General features: G+C 44.8%; 1 protein-coding gene across 1 annotated transcript in view; it reads right to left on the reverse strand.

Annotated features, from left to right (window-relative positions):
* The window catches only part of syt1a (synaptotagmin Ia), a 119,891-nt gene extending 101,609 nt beyond the window's left edge, over window positions 1-18,282 (reverse strand). Inside the window, exon 1 of the mRNA XM_029461593.1 lies at window positions 17,928-18,282. The gene's annotated coding sequence lies outside the window, so the exon portion shown is untranslated. The remainder of the gene's footprint in view (window positions 1-17,927) is intronic.
* Window positions 18,283-20,450: the final 2,168 nt, after the last annotated feature.

Consider the following 20,450-nt stretch of genomic DNA (forward strand, 5'->3'; position numbering starts at 1 on the left):
TAAGCCATGATGTGTTCCCTCGCGCTCCAGGCTGTGTGTCTTAAACAATGGCTTGGACATTGTATGTTCCTGTACAGCAGGTGGGGCTACAGTATCTCGGTCATCTTTCAATACATATTGTGCTTGTATTGTATTTCTTCCCATTTACATACAGTGAAGGGAACCTTTGCATCATTACTGTACAACACAAACAGTATCTCCAAATGTAGCCATTTTGAATCTTTGGAATAGGTGTTCCTTTATGGAAAGAAAAGACTCAGACGTGGAGTCGCAGTGACCTTGACCTTTGACCACCAACTACTCAGTTTCTCCTCGAGGCAAAGTGGACTTTTGTGCCGAATTTAAAGAGCCACGGCTGTTGCCGGCGCAGAGGCATACAAATCAATGTAGAGTGTAGCTGTTTAAAGGTAGTGATCAACAGACAGTTTAAATATCATTTTCCGCCGGGTTCAGCCGAGCGGGAGGGAATCTGACTGGAGGTCAATGGGGCATCCTGGCTAGCAGAAAGAGCAAATAACACGGCAGGCAGCAGAGGATGCTTTGACCTTTTACTGCTGCTTTTAGAGCCAAAAGAAGAGCAGGGGGCTGGGTGGAGGAAACTCTTGCCTGTGGTGAACTGGAAGTACCTCAGATCTCTGAAATCACTGCCCCCTCAACCTCCCCCTCCTTCTCCCAGGAGTCGAACAGACGTCACGAAGGACTGTAAGGGTTATAGATGCTGACAGGTCTGGGCAGCTGTCATAAGAATTACAAGACACCAGTCACGTGTTTGACCACTCTTTCTACAGGAAAGCATTGCCCGGCCTTCATTTCTTCCACTGATACGATTCTTTCATCCTTCAGAAATCAACGATCAACCGCAAAAAAAGAAGTTTAAATTGCGTTTTAAAACAAAAAATGGAAAACATAAACGTTAACCAATTGAAAGACGTTTTCTTCTTCTCTACAGGCGGTGACAACAACATAATCTAGCACTTGACGACGCATCTAGACGGGCCATTATGTTTGCATTGAAGCCTGTGCCCTTTTCAATTATTAATAGTGTGGTTATCCATGAGTTTGTCAACAGCATGTTGTCTGATGAATATTATATAATGTCTATTATATTATGTGTGAAGGGGTTCTGTTATAGCACAATAAACAAACCATAAAAGCAGCTTTTGCTGATTAGATTGGAAAATGAGTTGCGCTCAACATGAAATCCCATCACTTAGGACTTTGAGGGTGGGCTCATACTACATGCTAACCTAGAACTACACATGTGCTGGTGTTCTACCTCAGGAAAATGGAAAGTGGGTTAAACAAAAGGAAACATGGCTCACTTTGGGGCTCTTTAAGGTTGGTAGAACATTCATCAAACAGACTTGAAAAGTCGAAAAATCATATTTTCTGCTAAAAGGTTGAGTTAAGAGAGTGCATCGCTTTCTTATCAAGCTTTTTCAAACACATTCAAATCAATCAGCTTGGTACTGACAATTGAACAGCCTTATTTTAATGCAATCCGATACTTCTGGGAAGCTTTCAACATAATGAAAAAGAAGTTATTTTAAAAGTGAAAAGCTGCAGATTCTCCTTCAACAGCATCTTTTATGTGTAAAGGACAGAAACCAAAAAGCAATGTGTTATACATCACTCTTTAAAATGAATTGAAGGAGAGATAAAATATAAGTGCAAGCCTAACTAAAAACATCATTTGCATATAAATGCGAGGCTGTGATGTGGAGTTGTTGGGAGATCTAGTAGCTTAGATGCTAGTTATTAACGTCAGCTGGCCAAACATTGTCAACTGCAGTACACTAGTCTGAATGCACCATAGTGGGCATCTTTGGAAGGAGAAAAAGTGAATGCGCGAGCTGGACCAAAAGCCCTTTGGAGAAAGAAGTTAGCTAATGCCAATGCAATGTCTGAAATGTAATTTCTTTTCAAGTGAGATTTACCATTCCAATCTGTACTGGCCAATATGGACTTTCAGCAGTACCATGTGTAGAGAGCCTCGTGAGCTCAGTGGTGATTTTGAACAAACTCAGAAAACCAATCTTTTATCCAATTCAGAAGCAGGTTTTTCACTGGTTTGACCATATATCAGGCAGACAGGCACACGACTCCAACGGCGCTCAAGTTCATCTATGGAGGACGAAGCCACAGGCATTGTCAGCATGACTGAAAACCACAATAAGGGCATGATAGACATGGCCGATTTGAACACAAACCAACTGTAACAAGGGTGTCCAAATTCACTGCTTCAATAATTGCCAGTGTAGAGCTTTTGCTTAATCACGCCCATAGGCCACGCACTCTGGGGAGGATTCTGGAGTTGCTGCCAACGTAGCTGTAGTAAACACTTACACAGTTCCAATGCCTCTCAGCAATCCTTGTTGTCCAAAATGAAATTGCATTTGTTGGTTGGAGAAGTACTTGAAATGATGGTCACCACATAACATGTCAGAAGGCTTATTTTTCAAATAAAGAAAAAGGATTTAAAGAGTAGAACGAGAGGACTATGAACTACACACGATCACAGAATCGGACTTGTTCTGAGGTTTGATAACCCCTCACGTGCGTGTAAATAGTATCAATCCATGTCCACTTTACTGGCATATGAGGTTTGGGGTCACATCCCATAAATCTATGAGGAGTTTGCACATTGACTTTCATGAAGGCCGATCAGCCCAACAGTTTCAAACGCTCTGGATGCACCGATTCCCATTTTGGAAATACTAGGCTTTATTAGGCATGGTTATTGAGCTCTGGCTTCTGTTTGGAGCACGCATGCTTGTTGCTCAATACAAGGTATTAGCTCTAAGTGAAGGAAATGGATGTTGACAGACTGCACACACACAGGGTGGAGTGTGGTTCTGCCATATTGCACGACATTACAAAGTCACAGTGTTGTGATTTTAGCTCTTTAGAGTTACACAAACATATCAACTAATGCACAAATATTTGGTCCTCACCAGCTGAAACAACAGCTTCCACTTTCCAACCGGAACGTATTCATAATACACAGCTACCAACAAATGTATTTGGTAAAATGATCTATGTGTGCAAGATCTATGACATAAATCTTTGGGGAGTTTCTCCTGAGGGAACACAACAATAAGAAGGTACAACAGGTGGTGAAACCTCAAATATATATATATATATATATATATATATATATATATATATATATATATAGTCATTTATGTTCGTCCTTTAACGTTGACTGCGTGTAAGATTAAGATTCATTTATTTTTATATTCTCGTCATTCATATGTGATTATCTTTGACTTATTTCTGGCACACTGTAAACCAGCTTTAGGTGTTCCAAGACGTTGCTTTGTTGACAGTATATCTGTATGTCACACATGTATACTCTAACTTGCTTTAACAGATTGTTTCTCAAGGTGACCTTGAACCTTGAAGAAAATCTATGGCGAAGTTTGAGTGCTTCCCCTACATGGCAGCAAAGATAACACATGTACATGGTGGGACTAAATGCACAAGATCAACACTGTTCTCGCGCATCGATTTTGGGATTATTACATCACAAACGTGCATCACTAAAGACACTCCCGTGCCCTCTTCAGGTCAGCAAACTGGAATTAGCGAAGGAAACATTGGGACAAATGTTCCTGCTGTGTTCACATTTTGCGGTTTTAAAGCTTACTTGAAATAACTAAGACAATCGAGTCTACCATGGAGGACAAGGGTTATTAAATGCCTGCTAACAGGTTAGCCTTTGCTGCTAAACTTTCTGTAGGCACACTGCACTGGAGCCAAGTATGCACCGTCCCAAATAAACAACACCATGTCAGCTCTCAGCAGCCCATCAATCCCCCCAGAGTCCCGTGAGCAGATAAAAAGCTAATCAAACCCTCCGCCATGTAATTCATCATCTGCTGCTCATGGACACTCTGTCTTCCATCCCTTCCCTTTGTCCATTTTGGCTGGACCTCCATTTCTCTGACGACTGAGGCGTAATGGTGCTGACACGCTAACAAATCAAATGTATCTGCATAAAGTCATTCATGGTTCTATAAGCATTCTTGATTTTATTTGCGTTCATGTACATAAAGTAAGTAAGAACATTGTCGTACTGTTCGGGTTTCTGTGTCACTATTCTGTTCTGAGCGCCATCTTTGGGCCCAAACTCACGTTCCTCCAGTGAGTGAGGAAGAGGACAAAGTCTCTCACTTCTTCATCAGCTGCTGTCCCACTTCAGACAGCCTCACAAAATCTTCTTTTACCTACTGCACTGCACATTTTACAGTCGAAATATACACCGATAATTAAATTAAATGTACATGTTAAGAGTACCTGAGGATGAGTTCTCCCCCCATTCCTTTTATTAAATGAATTGTGCAACAGAAGCCCATTTAAAATGCAGCATTGCATCATCCTCGACTCTATTTGGATGCACCTCACACAGCACATAATGTAATATTCAGGAATATTCAAGGCAAGAGTACAAAGAAGATTTCCGGTTGGTTAAAAAGGTAGACTTCATCAATGTGAGGAGAAAACGGCACGGCCTGGATATAGAATCTCCACGCATGATGAAAGAGCAATCATTAGCATTGAAGTAGGTGCACGGCATGCTGGAGATGAAAGGGGGCCTCAGTCCATTATTGGAGTTGCAGTTATTGAAGGTTGCCAACACAACAGTGGTGCAATCCCATTACTGCAACAGAATGAATTACTGATATGCCGTGCATTAAAATTGACAGGGTATAAGGTGACCGGTACCAGTGAATCGCTCTGATTTTGTATTTATGCCTAATGAATATTTGCGGAACCACGGCTGCTAACCTCAGTGGAGACTCTACAAAAGGGGGGGGGGGGAGGAAAATCATTTTATGGTGAATTAAAGGAAGACGGGACACTTTCTGTTTTGGCCATTGCAGAGCGCTCGCCTGATTCGATGACATTTCATGGCGAGTTGTCTTTGCTCAATTTTCAAATCCTCCCGACGCTTTCAAAAGAACTCATCTTCAGTACAGCAAAAACTGTTCATCTACTTTTTTTGTGTCCCTCCCCTGGATTTTAAGACCTTTGGACTTGTTATGGAGTTTATCCACCACAATTACTCTAAAGGGAAAAGAGCAATTTCACTAATCGGCTCTCTCTTTTGTCTCTTCGCTGCATTCTGTTTCGTAAATGTAATTCATTTTCGCACAGAGGGGTGTCATCTTATTGCAAGGCGTGATTCATCTTTTTGTTGTTAAAGCGGCTCACATTAATCTATTGCAACCGTGTATTCATGGAGTACCCTGAAGAGGCACATATATGCTTACAATGTCCATACAGAGGAAGTACACACACTTAAATGCACACTCAATTATAAACACTTAATTTAGGAAACAATGGCAAATCGAGCAATTCTTAAAAATGTTGGTCATGCTGGAGATTTCCACCTGAGTACTTATAGTCTTTCTTTGTTCACTGGCTTCTCTTCACTCTGCTGATATCGTCACAAAGTGAAAAAAGGAAATGAAAGATAGCGTGAAGGCCATCTTCTCTCTGTGGGGGATGCACTTCAAACACACGGCCCTTAAATTCTCCCAGTGTCTGCCTCTCTGTTGTGTGTGACAACATGGAAATTTTGACATTTCTCTGGCTTTAGAATTCAGCATCGGGCCTTGAGGCTGGTCCTCTATGGAAGAGAAGGGGTCTGCAATTTATTTTGACCATATATCTATAAAGCACGTCAGCAGTTTTATCATAGTGACTGCAGGGACCGGCCACTGTAAATTGAATACGACTGTGTGGCCCGTCCGGTGTCTGCTACAGGCAGAAACTGAATCTTAAAGCCGACATGAATACAATTGTTTGTTCATTAAAGAACAATTGATGCCAACACTGATCAAATCGTGATCACTGGAAGCTGAGACTTTATCATCGGATCATATGTCAGTAATTATGCAATATGTTTTCATCAGACGTGAAGTAGCCCTTGTTTTCTACACACTGCAGAGATTACATCTTGTTTTCAGTTACAACACGTCGTCCACACGTCCCCAACATCACAAACAAAGCGGTCCTTCTTTGGAATAAGCTTAGCACCACACACAGACCACGAAGCAACCATCAATTGAAAACCATTCTGTTCCGCCATTTAAACTACAGCACGGCTTTGATCTTGGAGCAATTTCCCCCCCCCCAGTCGAAAACTTTCCGGTCCTTTCATCTGAACAGCGGCTGAACGAGGAACTCTCTCTGGAAACAGGTGTTCTGGTTGTTTGATGTTAGCCTGCGGTGGTCCGGCAGGTTTGGAAACATGAAGCAAGTGTGACCCCATTCTAGGGACCCACGACACACACACACACACACACACACACACACACACACACACACACACACACACACACACACACACACACACACACACACACACACACACACACACACACACACACACACCCCTCGGTCCTTTCAGATGAGGCAGCCAGGTGCCAAAAATACACGCAGCTGTGTTGAATAAAACATCTGACACACTGACTGATGGTGGGACAGAAGGAGCCACCCCGGGGAGGAAGTGGGATCTGGGGCTCGCTGCAGCCAAACACTCATTACACAACTTAGTGAAAGTTTGTGTTGGGTCGGCCGCTGCCACGACTCAGCCTGGACTATGAGGCAGGGAGCTGTCCAGTAGGCTGTGGTGCTGAATCTGACTCTGCTCATACCTCTGTGGTTATTCACGCTTTTAGCCTCTGCTCTGCTACGGAGTGGCTTGCACTGGGTGAGCAGGGAATGCTCTTGTTTGCTCAAGGGCACATGGGTCACACATGCTTAAGCTACTCGGACATACAGTATTGGTTAGTTAGCTTCAGGGTTTTTTGGCATGGATCATCCGAGTCTCTGGAACTGCACTGAATGGAGAACTACCATCTTTCTAAAAGACATTTCCCCATTTGGTGTTTTAATGATGGTGGGGGAGAGCACTGTCCAACACATCTGGCAAAGATCTCCCATCACTTTCATACTCAAACCATTAAGTGAAGCCTTGTAGAGACGCATCTACGTTCATTATGTCTCGCTCATTAATTCAGCCTTTTTTGTGACCCATCTATACGCATATATTACATTAATGTTCAGCATTACATCATCACCAGCCTTCAGTCACAGATAATAAATGCGTGTTTGGTGGGGTTAGCATTTTGAAGCAGCCAGGGCTATTTATCCCCGGTAACATCATCCCACCATGTCATTAGCACACTTCCTCTTCGTGACAGACGGCATCTCCAGGCCTGTGGAGGTCGGCCTCATGGGGAGTGAGAAAGTAGTGCAGTTCCTACAAGGTTGAAATAGAAGTAAACACAGCTATACCCGGAAAAACTGAGCATCAAGTTATTTTTATCAACAGGAAAGGAGTCATTTTGATCCACATGCTGGCACACCACCAAGACCCAAGACCCAGCGTATTTAGCAACAAATCAATGTAACATTTAAAAGACTGGTTCAATGGCTGTATCAGATTACGGAAACCACTGCCTCTGTAAGCCTTTGAACCACACCAAATCCTTGAGAGAGAGAGAGAGAGAGAGAGAGAGAGAGAGAGAGAGAGAGAGAGAGAGAGAGAGAGAGAGAGAGAGGAGAGAGACAGAGAGACAGACAGAGAGAGAGAGAGAGAGAGAGAGAGAGAGAGAGAGAGAGAGAGAGAGAGAGAGAGAGAGAGAGAGAGAGAGAGACAGAGAGACAGAGAGACAGACAGAGAGAGACAGAGAGAGAGAAAGAGAGAGAGACAGACAGAGAGACAGACAGAGAGAGAGAGAGAGAGACAGAGAGAGACAGAGACAGAGAGACAGAGAGAGAGGAGAGAGAGAGAGAGAGAGAGAGAGAGAGAGAGAGAGAGAGAGAGAGAGAGAGAGAGAGAGAGAGAGAGAGAGAGAGAGAGAGAGAGACAGAGAGAGAGACAGACAGACAGAGACAGAGAGAGAGAGAGAGAGAGACAGAGAGAGAGAGAGAGAGAGACAGAGAGAGAGAGACTGGTGGACAGAGTGAGACGGGGAGAGATATCAAAGGAGCGCAGGAGATAGGAGGTAGACTGAGGGTAAACAGAGAGCCAGTTAGTATGTAGTGACCCCAAAGCTTGGGATAGAGTCATGAGTCACTGACTGTTTACTGTACACAGAGAAGAGACGGCGCGACAACACAGAGGGACAACATCATTTACTGGCAAACCTCTGAGATACGGGGGCAATCAGCAACTGGTGACTTTCAGTAAGAAAAAGAGGGTGTTCTGCCCAGAGGATATATTTTCCTTGGAGCCGAGCAAACAGCTCACAATTACAGACACTACAAATATCAATATTGGGCTTCTGAGAGGAACGAATGGTGTGCAGAAAACTAAGCCAAGCGCTAACTTAAAAACAGCCTGACGGGACACATTTCGGGGATTTTGAGCACCTCCAAAAACAAGATTCCCAACATATCCAATTTAATTGTTCACTGCTTGACGGGTCAGGAGTGAATCGCTGATCAAAGCGCAGTATTTTAACTTAGCTTTTTCCCAAATGATAGCGTCATTTATGTTAGCGAAAAGGAAATTTGTGGTACCAACGTGGAACTGAGGCCAATTAAGATGTTAGCAGATCTTCAGAGATGTGTCAGCAGTGCTGCCGTATTTGACGCTCAGCGGCTTCACAAGTTATTTAAAAACTCAATTGTGAGACTTTACTTTAATTAGTGCTGATAATCTAAAACGTCAACTTTTTTCTTTCTTTCAAAACACAGTAAGAATTAAACAGGTTGGGGCTGAAGTTGTGTTTCATCTGTGGATTCTCACTCGGCTGCTCTGGTTAGTCTGATTCTTAGGTATTTACAGATGAACAGATGAAGGTGTTGTAACGCAACACTTGGCTCTCGATGGCCGCCAAACGTCATGTCTGATTCTCCGGAGGGAAAGCCAGATTTCAGGTGGCAGCAGAATCTAGTGGCTGCGATGCCTCATTGCACCTGCTCCTCCCCATCTGCATAGTTGATCACAATGAGCTCCAGCCCGTCACCAACTTTGCGTTTATGGTTTCATACAAGTTTTCTATTGATTTCAAACAACACGTGTCAGTAACGGGTATGTGCAGGATATTTGTCTGTTTGTGTCTGGTGCTCAGGCCCCACGAGGGCTCTTAGCGGGTTGGCCAGCCAGAGTGGGAGGATGGCTGGAGTTATTGATTGAAGCTTCTCATGATCTGTGAGCAGGGCCGGAGGTGCTGCGTGGCTGAGCGTGGCGAGTATGTTTGTGTGTGGACAAAGAAGTTGCCCTTCCTGCTGCCAGTAAACAGGTTCAGCACCTTTTCTGGAGAGCCAAGAGGTCTTGTGCTCCGGCCACAAAATGGCTCATTATGTTGCAAAGGGGGAAAAAGACTGAAATTCTCATGTTTCTACAACAAAGACACACATGTGGAACAAACAAAGTGCGTCATTGATTTTAGACAGCAGTGTAAATAGTCTTGCTGGCTGAATGAGTCCAATTGTAGAGATTGGTAAAAAATAAATAATCAATTGGTTGTGTTGCCTCCTGGAGAAGCTTGGATGTTGCCTTCTCAGTGCCAACATGTTGTCAGCTTGCTGAGCTTGTTAGAGGATATCTGTACCTCCCAACTGATCACATGGCTTCTAAATCCTCATTTTCCTTCAGCTGCCTTTGTTGCTGCTCCCCTGTAACTGCTTCTGTTGTTGTTGTTGTACTCTGTGGTTTTTCTGGGTTGTAGTTACCTTTTTAATCTTCACGCACCCCCACTGGCATAGAGTATAAATAACCAAAAGATTTCCAGCAGCATCTATGGTCACCCGTCACTCTTTGTGGTCCAGAGCGGCAGGAGCCACAGAGGAGGGAAAAAACAGATCCATGGAGACTTCATCACAAACCAAATGATATTTTCTCCCTTACCCCCAACTGGCAACTAACTTGGTCTAATACAATGACGGTAAATGCCAGTTTGTTTGTGGTGCTATTTGCACATTAACACATCTCGTCCCAGTTACTCTGGATAATCAACAGATCTTGATGTGACCATTCATTTAATCTCTTTTGTGATTTGGCAACATTAAGTTTGAATAATATTCAGCCTGGGTTCCTCTTTTAATTGGAATACTTGTCATTAATGGCGGCAGACTTGCAGAGTTTGTTTCCCAATGCACAGTGCATGCATAATCCATATTTGTAAGTGGCTGCCTCTTCATTACCAACGTTTAAGAAATGAACGTGAGGAAATCCATCATTATCGCAACTCGCAATCACCAAACTCTACAGCGGGTGCAAACTCATAATCTTGTGCAATTTGCATATGCAATTAGTGTAAGCTTCAAGGAAAGGATGTGATTGACAAGACTGAAATGTTTTGCCAAGTTGGTCTGATTGAACCCAATTTCGAGAGGAACCATGGTCGAGTTTATGGGAAGTGTTTTGCACATTGGATCCCTCAAGCCATTTTCAGATACTACGTCAGATAAAAGAATGACAATGCTAATTGACAATTTGACCTCCGGGCCCCTAGTGCAGAAAATATGTCCAAGAGACAGAATTTGCTCAATAATTTTCACTTCCACTTGTATTTGTTTTGCAAATGACTTAAATAAGCTTTATAGTTCGGATAGGATTTTGTTGAAATGTCTAAATGACAAAGATGAAAAGACAAATTAAATACTTGATTATTGTGAAATACAAAACACAGAAGGGCAATGAGGCTCCTCCTCCACTATGATTGGACGGCTGGGTAAAAGGTTACCCGAAGTTTAACATTTTTCAGCTCTCGGCGACCAAAAATAAACTCCTAACATGCAAGAGTCTCGACACGCTGCTGGACGGAAAAAAGAAGAACAAGAACATAGTGGTTGTGGCGGATGCCTGCCATCCCCTGCGGTTAGCTTGTCAATAGCGCGGTATTGCAATATTGTGACAGCCCTATGGCACCCGGCCTACTTTTCAGGATAGCTTTCATGATTCTGTTGCCAAGCTAAGAAAAGAAAAAAATTCTTACTTCCAGTTTGATAGAATTTCATTTCAGGGGAGACAGACAGACAGACAGACAGACAGACAGACAGACAGACAGACAGACAGACAGACAGACAGACAGACAGACAGACATACAGACAGACAGACAGACAGACAGACAGACAGACACAGACACAGACAGACAGAGAGACAGACATCGGAGACGTTCTATTTTTGCCCCAGTTCTTGTCTTTTTTTCACCCCCCTCCTCAAGGTTATTCATCTGGCTGCGGAGCCAAAATCAATGGCAAGAACACGGCCGAGAGTTAAAGGCTAGCGCTGAATCTCTCGCCGTGTATATGGGACGCGAGGGGACAGCCATGTTTCATTAGGAATTCAAGGCCAATCTGTTCCCAGGAAGGGAAAGCAGGATGTCAAGGTAATGAGTTAATTTAGGAGATAAGGAACAGCAAATGTAATCTCGGGAAATTTCACCAGCAGCAAAATGGCTCCTCAAGCCTCACGACCAACCTATCAAACAGAGAGGGAAAAAGGTCACTCATTATCATGATGGTCTTAGCTCTCGGCTCTCTACTGAGCAGTAAATATGGATAATATGGAGAAGTTTACGCAGAGCCTGCATTGTAAAGATCCTGTCAAACCCTCTGGTGTAAATAACGTAGCGGGGTTGCTTCAAATGTTGTAGCTTAAGCAACAAAGTGCAGGAGTCAAACAGCTTAAAACGACCACAATAATTCCCGCTCTATCGCAGACCCCAGACTATCTAGTACGCCATTATATCAAATTTAAGCAGATGCCTAGTTATTATCCCCGGGTTGGCCCGTGGCACTGTGGTAATGAGTGTTTTGTCGTCTGACTGGGTGGACATGTTTTGGAAGAAAGGCCTCTGTCTGGCCCCCCGCCGCCGCCGCCCAAAAGAAGCTTGGCTTTGAGAATTACTCTGCACAGCACAAACCTATCTGACTCCACATTTGCATCATTCTTCATGGGAGCCCCTAACGTGTCAGGCTGCTCCATCTTCCAAGGATGAATTGGTTTGTAGAGTATACAAGGGGAGTGGAAATTGAGCCCCCTTGCTGTTACATCTCTCTGTCTTTTAAACTGTGGGCTTTTGCCGGTGGTGCTATTATTCCAGCGATTGACTCTGGCTGTGCCGGTTGGCAGTTCTCTCAAGTGAAAACATTCCTGTAGTTGAGGGTGGCACACTGTGCAAAATATTTGAATAGCCTGCTTTAAAAGAAAAAAGGGGGGGACCACCTCAAGAAAAGGAGCAGGGAAAACAGCGCGACGTCATAAGAGCAGCTCATGGAGAAGCAAGTACAGCGCTGGCACGTGTCATCTACAGTACAGCGCTAATGGGTGAGGGAGAGCATGGGGGAGGCGGCTGGCATGACAACCTACAGCAGGCAGGAGACACGGTTGCCATGGCGACAAACAAGGATGTTTGCATCAGAGGCAAATCTCAGCGGTCTGCAGCGGAGGGCACACATGTCATTCGACTAGCAGTAATGGAGAATTGTCGGGGCCAGGAGATGAGAAAAGGGGTTAAAAGGGAGGAATGCCTTTTGCCTTATCACTCGGCGATCCCTCGCAATCTCTTTTCCACAGAAGGGTTGAGCTACACTGTAGGAGGGAGGTTCCTGTCCAACAGGGAAACAAGGACTTACTGGTTCAACAGCTAATGACCCCTCTTGCCTTGCTGAATTAAAAAAGAATACAAACATCTTCACAGTAGGGTCATTGGAGAATATTATGGCTGTAATGCTGTACCTGTACATTTACTCTGTGTAATCCATCCACAGTGAATTTAATAAGCATGCAATGACCTTGATTGGTGGCAAAAGTATACAGCGATCACTTGAAAAATCTCTGCTCAGTTCAATGTGCACTCAGTTTTCAGGGAAATGGACAATGAAAGAGGCAATAAGTTGCATATCTGTGACAACGAGTTTTAAATCCACCAAGGTCATTTGTGTCACGGAGAGGGCGGTGCAAAATGACACTGATTTTAATTGCTTTTTTTTTTTTTTCGATCCTATCGTGCCACTGTATCTTGAACAAACTGTTGGGTGTCACGTTGCTTCATGATTCATGCATCCTTCAAGGACACCCAGGAGCAGCGAGTGAACTGTAGCAGAGCCGAGAGGCAACCTACTTGGACGTAGCTTTTTTTCGGGTTTCCCCTCGTTGCGCTGACATATTCTGGGGACCCCGACGGAGTTACGAATGTGGTCGTTTTGCTGAAATTGATGCATTCGCCTTCGTGATACTCGGTCCATATTACCCAATTACCACCAAAATGACAGCCGTTTTACTCTTACGAACTCATGAATGGGAGATAAACTGAAGAATGGACACGAGTCATTTGGATTCCAGGCTCATCTCCATGCTGACACTAACACTGCCAATACAGAGTGGCTAAATCAACAGGGGACCATAGTGGAGCACATCTAATCTAATCATATTAGACAAAAAAAAAAAACTGAACAATGTGAGCCAAAAAGACAATTACACAAAGAACAGCAGTTGGTTAGGTTATGACTGACATTACCCTGGAGTTGATGTGGCACTTGCTCCTCTATTTTCTTTTCACTAAGTCACTGCTTTGATATCAGCACGTGGAGCAGGTGCATCATGGGATGCCCCCGTGTGTCTTTAGGGCTGGGTTGATGTGCATGAGCGTTTCAGGTAAGCGCTGGAAGAGAAGATTGGCCTTTTTTTTTTTTTTTTAACGCCTCATTACATTCATGAAACACTGAAAATGTCCTCCAGGGCATTTTTTTTATGCTGCATGCCCTTCAGTAATAATTAATCTACTCTTTCATCAGGCAAAGGGGATGTTTCGCCCACTATGTAGAGGCGAGGCTGGGGGCTCAGGAGGACAGACATGGAGCATACGGGGCAAGGCTCGTGTCCCTCAGCAGTCCCACACACCCAGATGGTATTAATCTCTAATAACTTCCACACAAAGCACCTTCAGGCAGCAGCTGGATAAATGCTACGGGTAGATGATGCGTTCTACCAGCCCTAAGTATGAATCAGGATATTAAAAAATTGTAGGAGGGCAAAAGCAATTTCCCCCCAAAGGGGATTTTAAAATTACAGCTCTCCGACTGGAAGTTGTGCCATAACATCATTTTCTCGTCCTTACCCATCACAATGAAACTCCTCGCCTCTGCCACCATCGCTATACGTGTACACCCGAGATAACTTCTGCAAATGAAAATCTCTCTGACGGACAGTCATGACAAAAGCCATGAAATAAAAACCTCCTTAAATACACTTTGTAAAGTCTCGTCTGTTACGACAGGCAGTCGACGGTTAATAAAAGACTTCCTTTGGGAAGACTGACCTAAATGAAGTCTTTGCAACATTCATTTACTCTGTATTTAAGTAAGCAGACCTGAGGCAGATGTATACCCAACACAGACTTGTTTTCTGACAGGCTTCATTAGACATTGTTTCACGCTGTGGCGCTGATCCTTTCCGACTCACTGAGACTTAAACGGCAACTGTTTTTGGCCGAGTTTCAGCTGATAAATATGAATTTAAATGCAGCCGCGTACAGCTGGAAGAATGGGCTTTTGTCGCTAACAATGCTTTTGGTTCTTCTGCACAAATGAAAAACATCCTTATAAGCTCTGTTGTATTGTGAGGAAATGTCCCACTCATGCTCTGTTAAATCCAGCAGCTTTACACCATGTGATGTTTCACTGCCAAATAAACTGCGTGATGGAGTTAGCTGTAAAAACTTCATCTGTCATTAGTGTGAAGGTTTTGGTGACATCTTTGCTGCCGAATGATTGTTGCTGTGGTGTTTGTGTACTGCACACCCCGATGATCAAACAATACACGAGTCAGTGGAGTTTTTCTCCTGGAATTGTATCACTTTTATAAAAGTTGGCAGATGGCCTTCTGTTCTTGTTGTTCCTGCACGCTCAGAAGTGCGAAACGACGAAGACCAGCGACTTTAATGGTATTATTTCTTGTGAGAATGTGCACGTCTCTGTTTAGCTGCGTCAATAGAATGTGTGTATTTGTGAGATCACGTGGATTGATCATGTAATCTGAGTCTTATCTCGGTGGGTCTGCAGAGATCAAGCAGTCCTGAGTTCTATACACCCCTGTCAAACACTAAAACCCACAAATCAGGACTTAGACCAAGATAATGAGCTTATCAGTGTCAGGCCTCTAAAACAGCTTTTATAGCGAGGCAATAAAAGCTGTGTGGAAGGCCTTTTCCAATTAGTGCCCTGTTACGTTACACATGCTGGAACTAGGGTGGTCTTCGTAAAAGGTTTTCCAGAAGCAAAATGGCGAATTCAAGGTGCCGATGTTAAAGTCAAACTGAAGTGGCTAACTCAAGACATTTTAGGGTCTACTTTTGGGGTTTTGGATTTGTTTCCAACAGGTTGATTTTCGACAAAAAGTGCCAAAAGAAAGAAAGGAAGTCTAAATTCTCCCTTCGAGAAGCTTTGTCATGATGCACATAATGAGATTTGGGGCAGAAATGATCAGTGCGATTGAATTGTCTGGGTTTAAGGATGGACGTAATATCCTGTTGTCAGGAAAATCAATTCAGCTAAATTATTTTTGCTTTCTTTGATTAGGTTTATTTAATTGAGTTCGACCGATGAGTCCGAGTGTGAACTATTCACAACAACCTCCGCCCCTTTCGACCCTGGATGTACAAACTCAAACACTCAACACTTTAAGCCTTCAATGGAAAAAGACGGGATACAAGCAGCAGATTAGGAGACAAGCTGGAGAAAAGCTTTATATTAAGTTAATATCTAATGTACACGTCTTATTTCACGCTGAATGATTCCCAAGAAACTCCGTTTTACAAACAACTCTTCGATTGATCAACCCTAAAGGACACAAAGACGACTTGGACTTGGAGAACAAGCCTAGCAAGAAGAGCCATACAACTAGTCCAGAGGCATCCATCTCCCCCAGCATGAGTCAGTCTCTGTGGTGACAGTGTCACTGATCCGGGCACGTCCCTCCTCACAGGTGCCCACTACCAAATGGCCACACAAGGTCAACTCATCAAGAGAGATGCTATTTATATCCTCCATTTTGTATTTCTATCCAAAGCAAGCTGTCCTGTTGCTTCTGTAAGACTTCCCATCATCTCCCTCCGTCTACAAGTATTAAACTGATCACGAGTGAGAGAACTCCTGGCGGATGGCCTTTGGCTTTTTGAAAAGTTCAAAAGGTTAGCGTTGCTCGAACGTCAGGCTGGGGACTTTGGGCGTGTACTTGTCATTAATAGCTCTTTAACAAGCCTGATGAAAACAAGATGACACCTCCGGCGACAGCTGACTGACCACTTGATTAATTTGGGAGTCAACATTTGCCCCCGACCTCTCAATCTTAGTGTAAATAACATGTGTTGAGCTTTTATAGCCAGAAAAACAACAATTCATCATTTCTCTGGAGCTTCTTCGCGTCCCAAACTAGTATCACACATTTTGAAAACAGTCCTGGGCGATGATTACACTCAGTCAGGGCTCCCTGAAACCCAAGGACATGAAATATACCCTCTACTGCCAGCCAACAGTCCACGGTACATCCATCAGTGCAGGCACAGCCTCAGCCTGTCTGATTCAGTTAGTGCTTATGAAATGGAGCATCTGCAGAAGCTCCCAGAGAGTATGTAAACATAAGCTCTGCCTTGGGAAATGAGCTGAGGGGTCATTTAGATTTGGGTGGGGGAAGCATGGAGCACTGCCTCGCTCTCACTCGCTCCGTCACCTAGTAACAGTTTGACACACGGGAGCTTCATGGCTAATGTATTCAGAGCACTAGGCTAAACAGTAACACCTGAGCAACCCCGAACCCACTCCCTTTCCCTTTTTCTCCCGTTGCATTGGCTCATCCTGCCTCCTGAGATATTAGGTAATCCTGGAGCAGGTGAGAGGTGATAGGCCGCCCCGTCTTTTACGATTCCTTATTTGTCAGCGAAGCTGCGCTACAATCACCACGGATGTGCTCGACATGTGTGCCGAGAGCCAGTAGCCATCCGTTCCACGTGCACTGTGCAGTAGCCATTTATCAGGGAACCTGTGGGAGGTGATAAGCCTCCTTCTCAGCATAAGGGTTACCACCAATCACAAAAATAGAGATATTGGGTATGCAACTCAAGTGGCTTTTCAATTGTATCTGCTCACTGTATAGATTCCTACGCTTGAAAGATTGTGACTACGAGCAGGAATTCATTTTCGCTGGTGAGTTTGTATAATAGAGTATCAGCATAAGGTACAGAAAGGAACAAAAGTCACAGACAGAGAGGGATGTCTTGTTCCCCTTTCAAATGGCATTACAGCTCATTTCCGAATCAATAGCTTGCCTCTTTCCTCCCTGCTCAAGATAAACTCATCACAATTGAAGGATGGAGAGAGAGAGAGAGAGAGAGAGAGAGAGAGAGAGAGAGAGAGAGAGAGAGAGGGAGAGAAAAAAGGACAGGGCACCAGAGCCACAGCCGGCCCATTTTATCTGATGGAGAGAGGTGAACAAACGGAGGGATTAGCTTCCATGGGATGAAAGCAGCTGCTCGTCTTCTGTCTCCTTTCCCCACCCCTCCCTCTCCTTGTCTCTCCAGCCGCCCGCCCATCCACACCGTGGTCTCCCCTCGCAACCAGAGACATGCTCTATATGTTGCCACTGATCTGTTATCGCCAGCTGCGCTTCACCCTGTCCCTACAGCAGTTTCCAAACAAGCAAGCCAAAACAAAAAGCCTCATGGCGATAGACGGCACGGCGAAAACGGGCGCCAAACATTTCTGGCACAGAGAGGGGTTGGGAGTTGTAGCAAAAGGTGTACTTCCCCAGTGGCACCCCTCAAAACCCCCACTCTTCATCATTATGTCACCGATACATCGACACACATCCACCCTGCCACCAAAACACACCCACAAACTAACAAGGAACACCCCGTTTCTTTGTAACTTCTGGGGTTACCCAAAGAGGAAATGTGTGCTCTTACCTGGCGACAACAGCACACCTTCAGTTCCAAATCTGCTCGCCCTGACCAGGAGGCACGCTCATCTGGAGCAGAAGAAAGGAGTCTTGAAGAGAGAGAGTATGTGTGTGTGTGTGTGTGTGTGTGTGTGTGTGTGTGTGTGTGTGTGTGTGTGTGTGCGTGTGTGTGTGTGTGTGTGTTTGACTGCGAGGCTGGGAGAGAAAGAGAGGGAAAGTGAGAGGTGGAGCTTGGTTTGGAGGAGAGAGGTAGGAGAGAAAGAGGGCTGGATGAGGACTCTGTCTGCCGTCTATATAGCCAGTCTTTTGGGAGCGGCGTGGATGGCGCTAGATCACCTTCTGTTCAAACACAAGCGGCGGGTGCACCTCGTGAAAGTCTGGGAGAATGAAACCCGGGGGCAGAGAACGGGAGGAGGAGGAGGAGGAGGAGGAGGTGTGAAAGAGACAAGAGAGACTCTGGGCTGTTTAAGCCAGCATCGTCACGCAGCAGTTCCAAGGAATCCCTCCAGTAAGAGGGGCACTGCATCACTGAGTCCTTGGCTGTGATTGGCCGGGCAGTGGGGAGACGCCAAGGATGTTGGGCAATAGTGTGTAACCTAAGTTGACCCTTTCTACACATATTACCATGCACTGTTTGTGTTTCTCAGCCCCTCTCGGTACCCGTCACCTTCAAGGACAAAACAAAATAAATCCCCTCCGCTAAAATCAGTGTGTGTGTGTGTGTGTGTGTGTGTGTGTGAGAGAGAGAGAGAGAGAGTTCATACTAAGCCATGACGTGCCCTTGCAAATGAACAAACACGCACAGGAGAAGTTGAAGGGAGGATGATTTCCCCGGAGAAAAGCCACACAAACACCTGCAAGGACAATCTTTCATTAGAGTGATTGAGTATGTTGCCACACTGACCTCAAAACCAATGAAGAGGTTATATAGTGAGCATAGACTAAATCAAATCCAATCTGTAATGTAACACTGCTGATGTTGTATGATTCAGCTGTGCATGTGGGTTGATTCATTATGTATAATATCATTGAAATTGTTTTTGTAGAAACATAGAAGAGTCTTGAAAGCGGGAGATAGAGAGGGTACGACATGCAGCGATGAGTCGTGGGTTGGATTCGAACCCGCTGCAGTAAGTACTCAGCGTTGGAACGTGGCTGTGAATTAACCGCTTGAGACTTGCCAGCAAAGTAATCAGGTGGCCCAGGATTCATGAATATGGAAAATGGCTGATGATGCCATTTTTAGCTGCATCAGGTAGCAAACGAGGTTTTCTATTGGCTGCACGAGAGAACTGAATAAAGGTAGCACCCAGCTGCACTCAGAGGTCAGAGACCTGCAGGCTGCAGAATGAATAGAGCCCTCCGTCTTGTGTTTCCCAATGAAATCACAGGTGAGGTGAGGCGTGGAGCTTCTTTTGATAGTTACCAAAAAAAAGTAAAGTAAACCTCTCGTCCTTGCGTGTCCCCCAGCCAAGGCTCTGGCCGTGGGTTGTACGGTGATTACTGGCTTTAATGACCGTTTGTCTTGATATGAAAGGGCTCATTCGCTGACACTGTCAACAACAAGAACACCAGCTGCATCCTCCCTGGTCCTTTTTAGAAATAGCTTGGCCCCAGTCGTGGCCCTGGCTCTGTCCCAGCCAGCAGCACCCACCAGGCAGGCAGCAGGACCGACTCCACAAGCCTGGCTCAGAGTCCTCCCGTCCTGGAGGACAGAGGTGACTCTGAGGCCCAGGACACGACGGGGCAGCAGATATCCCCGACCCCTCGCTGTACACGCAGCGTCCTCTGTCACAGAGTCTCTCATCTAATGGGCTCAGAACAAAATCAAAGTGACAATATTAATCATGTGGTGGGGAAAATAATTAGAGGGGCAATAAAGGACTGAATCCCTTCCCCCATCTTCCAACATACAGCAGATAACTGATTACTGCTTGGCTCATAGAGTGACGAAAGGATGCCGGGATGGTTTTGAATGTGGCCATCAGTAGCCAATTACTACGCAGACACCCGAGGTCTGGCAGCAGTTCCAGCATAGCTGCCCATCAATAAAATCCATCTAGTGTCATCACTTCAACATCAACAACAAGGCTTCACAATGAGCAAAGTACCTGGGCTCGTATCCACAGGGTATTGTCTTAATTATTTAGTCCAACAAGCCAATCAGACTGCTCTTTTCAAGGTGTTGAAGCGGAAAAACTCCTGTTGTCAGACACTCCCAGTTCAAGTTATTCACTCATTAGAACTATGTCACAAAGGCCGTTGAATGTTTGCATTCTTCCAACACGGTGGGTCCCTTATAAGCAATATTCTTCAGAGGCATTCATCATCCACACCTGGCTGTGTGGATTAAAACCCTGCTTTGGTCAAATCCGCACTCTGCCAGTGTTTGATTCATAGAGAGAGGTTTGCCCCGCCCCAACCGTCTGCACGCATGGTGCCCCGGGAAGCCTGGTGTTCCTCTCTCTTGTTTACAGATCGACAGCATCTCTGGGAGAAGCTGGGCGACGGCCTGTGACAGGCTGATGGA

Source organism: Cottoperca gobio, chromosome 23 (genome assembly GCF_900634415.1).
Source record: "Cottoperca gobio chromosome 23, fCotGob3.1, whole genome shotgun sequence".
In the NCBI taxonomy this organism is placed as follows: domain Eukaryota; kingdom Metazoa; phylum Chordata; class Actinopteri; order Perciformes; family Bovichtidae; genus Cottoperca; species Cottoperca gobio.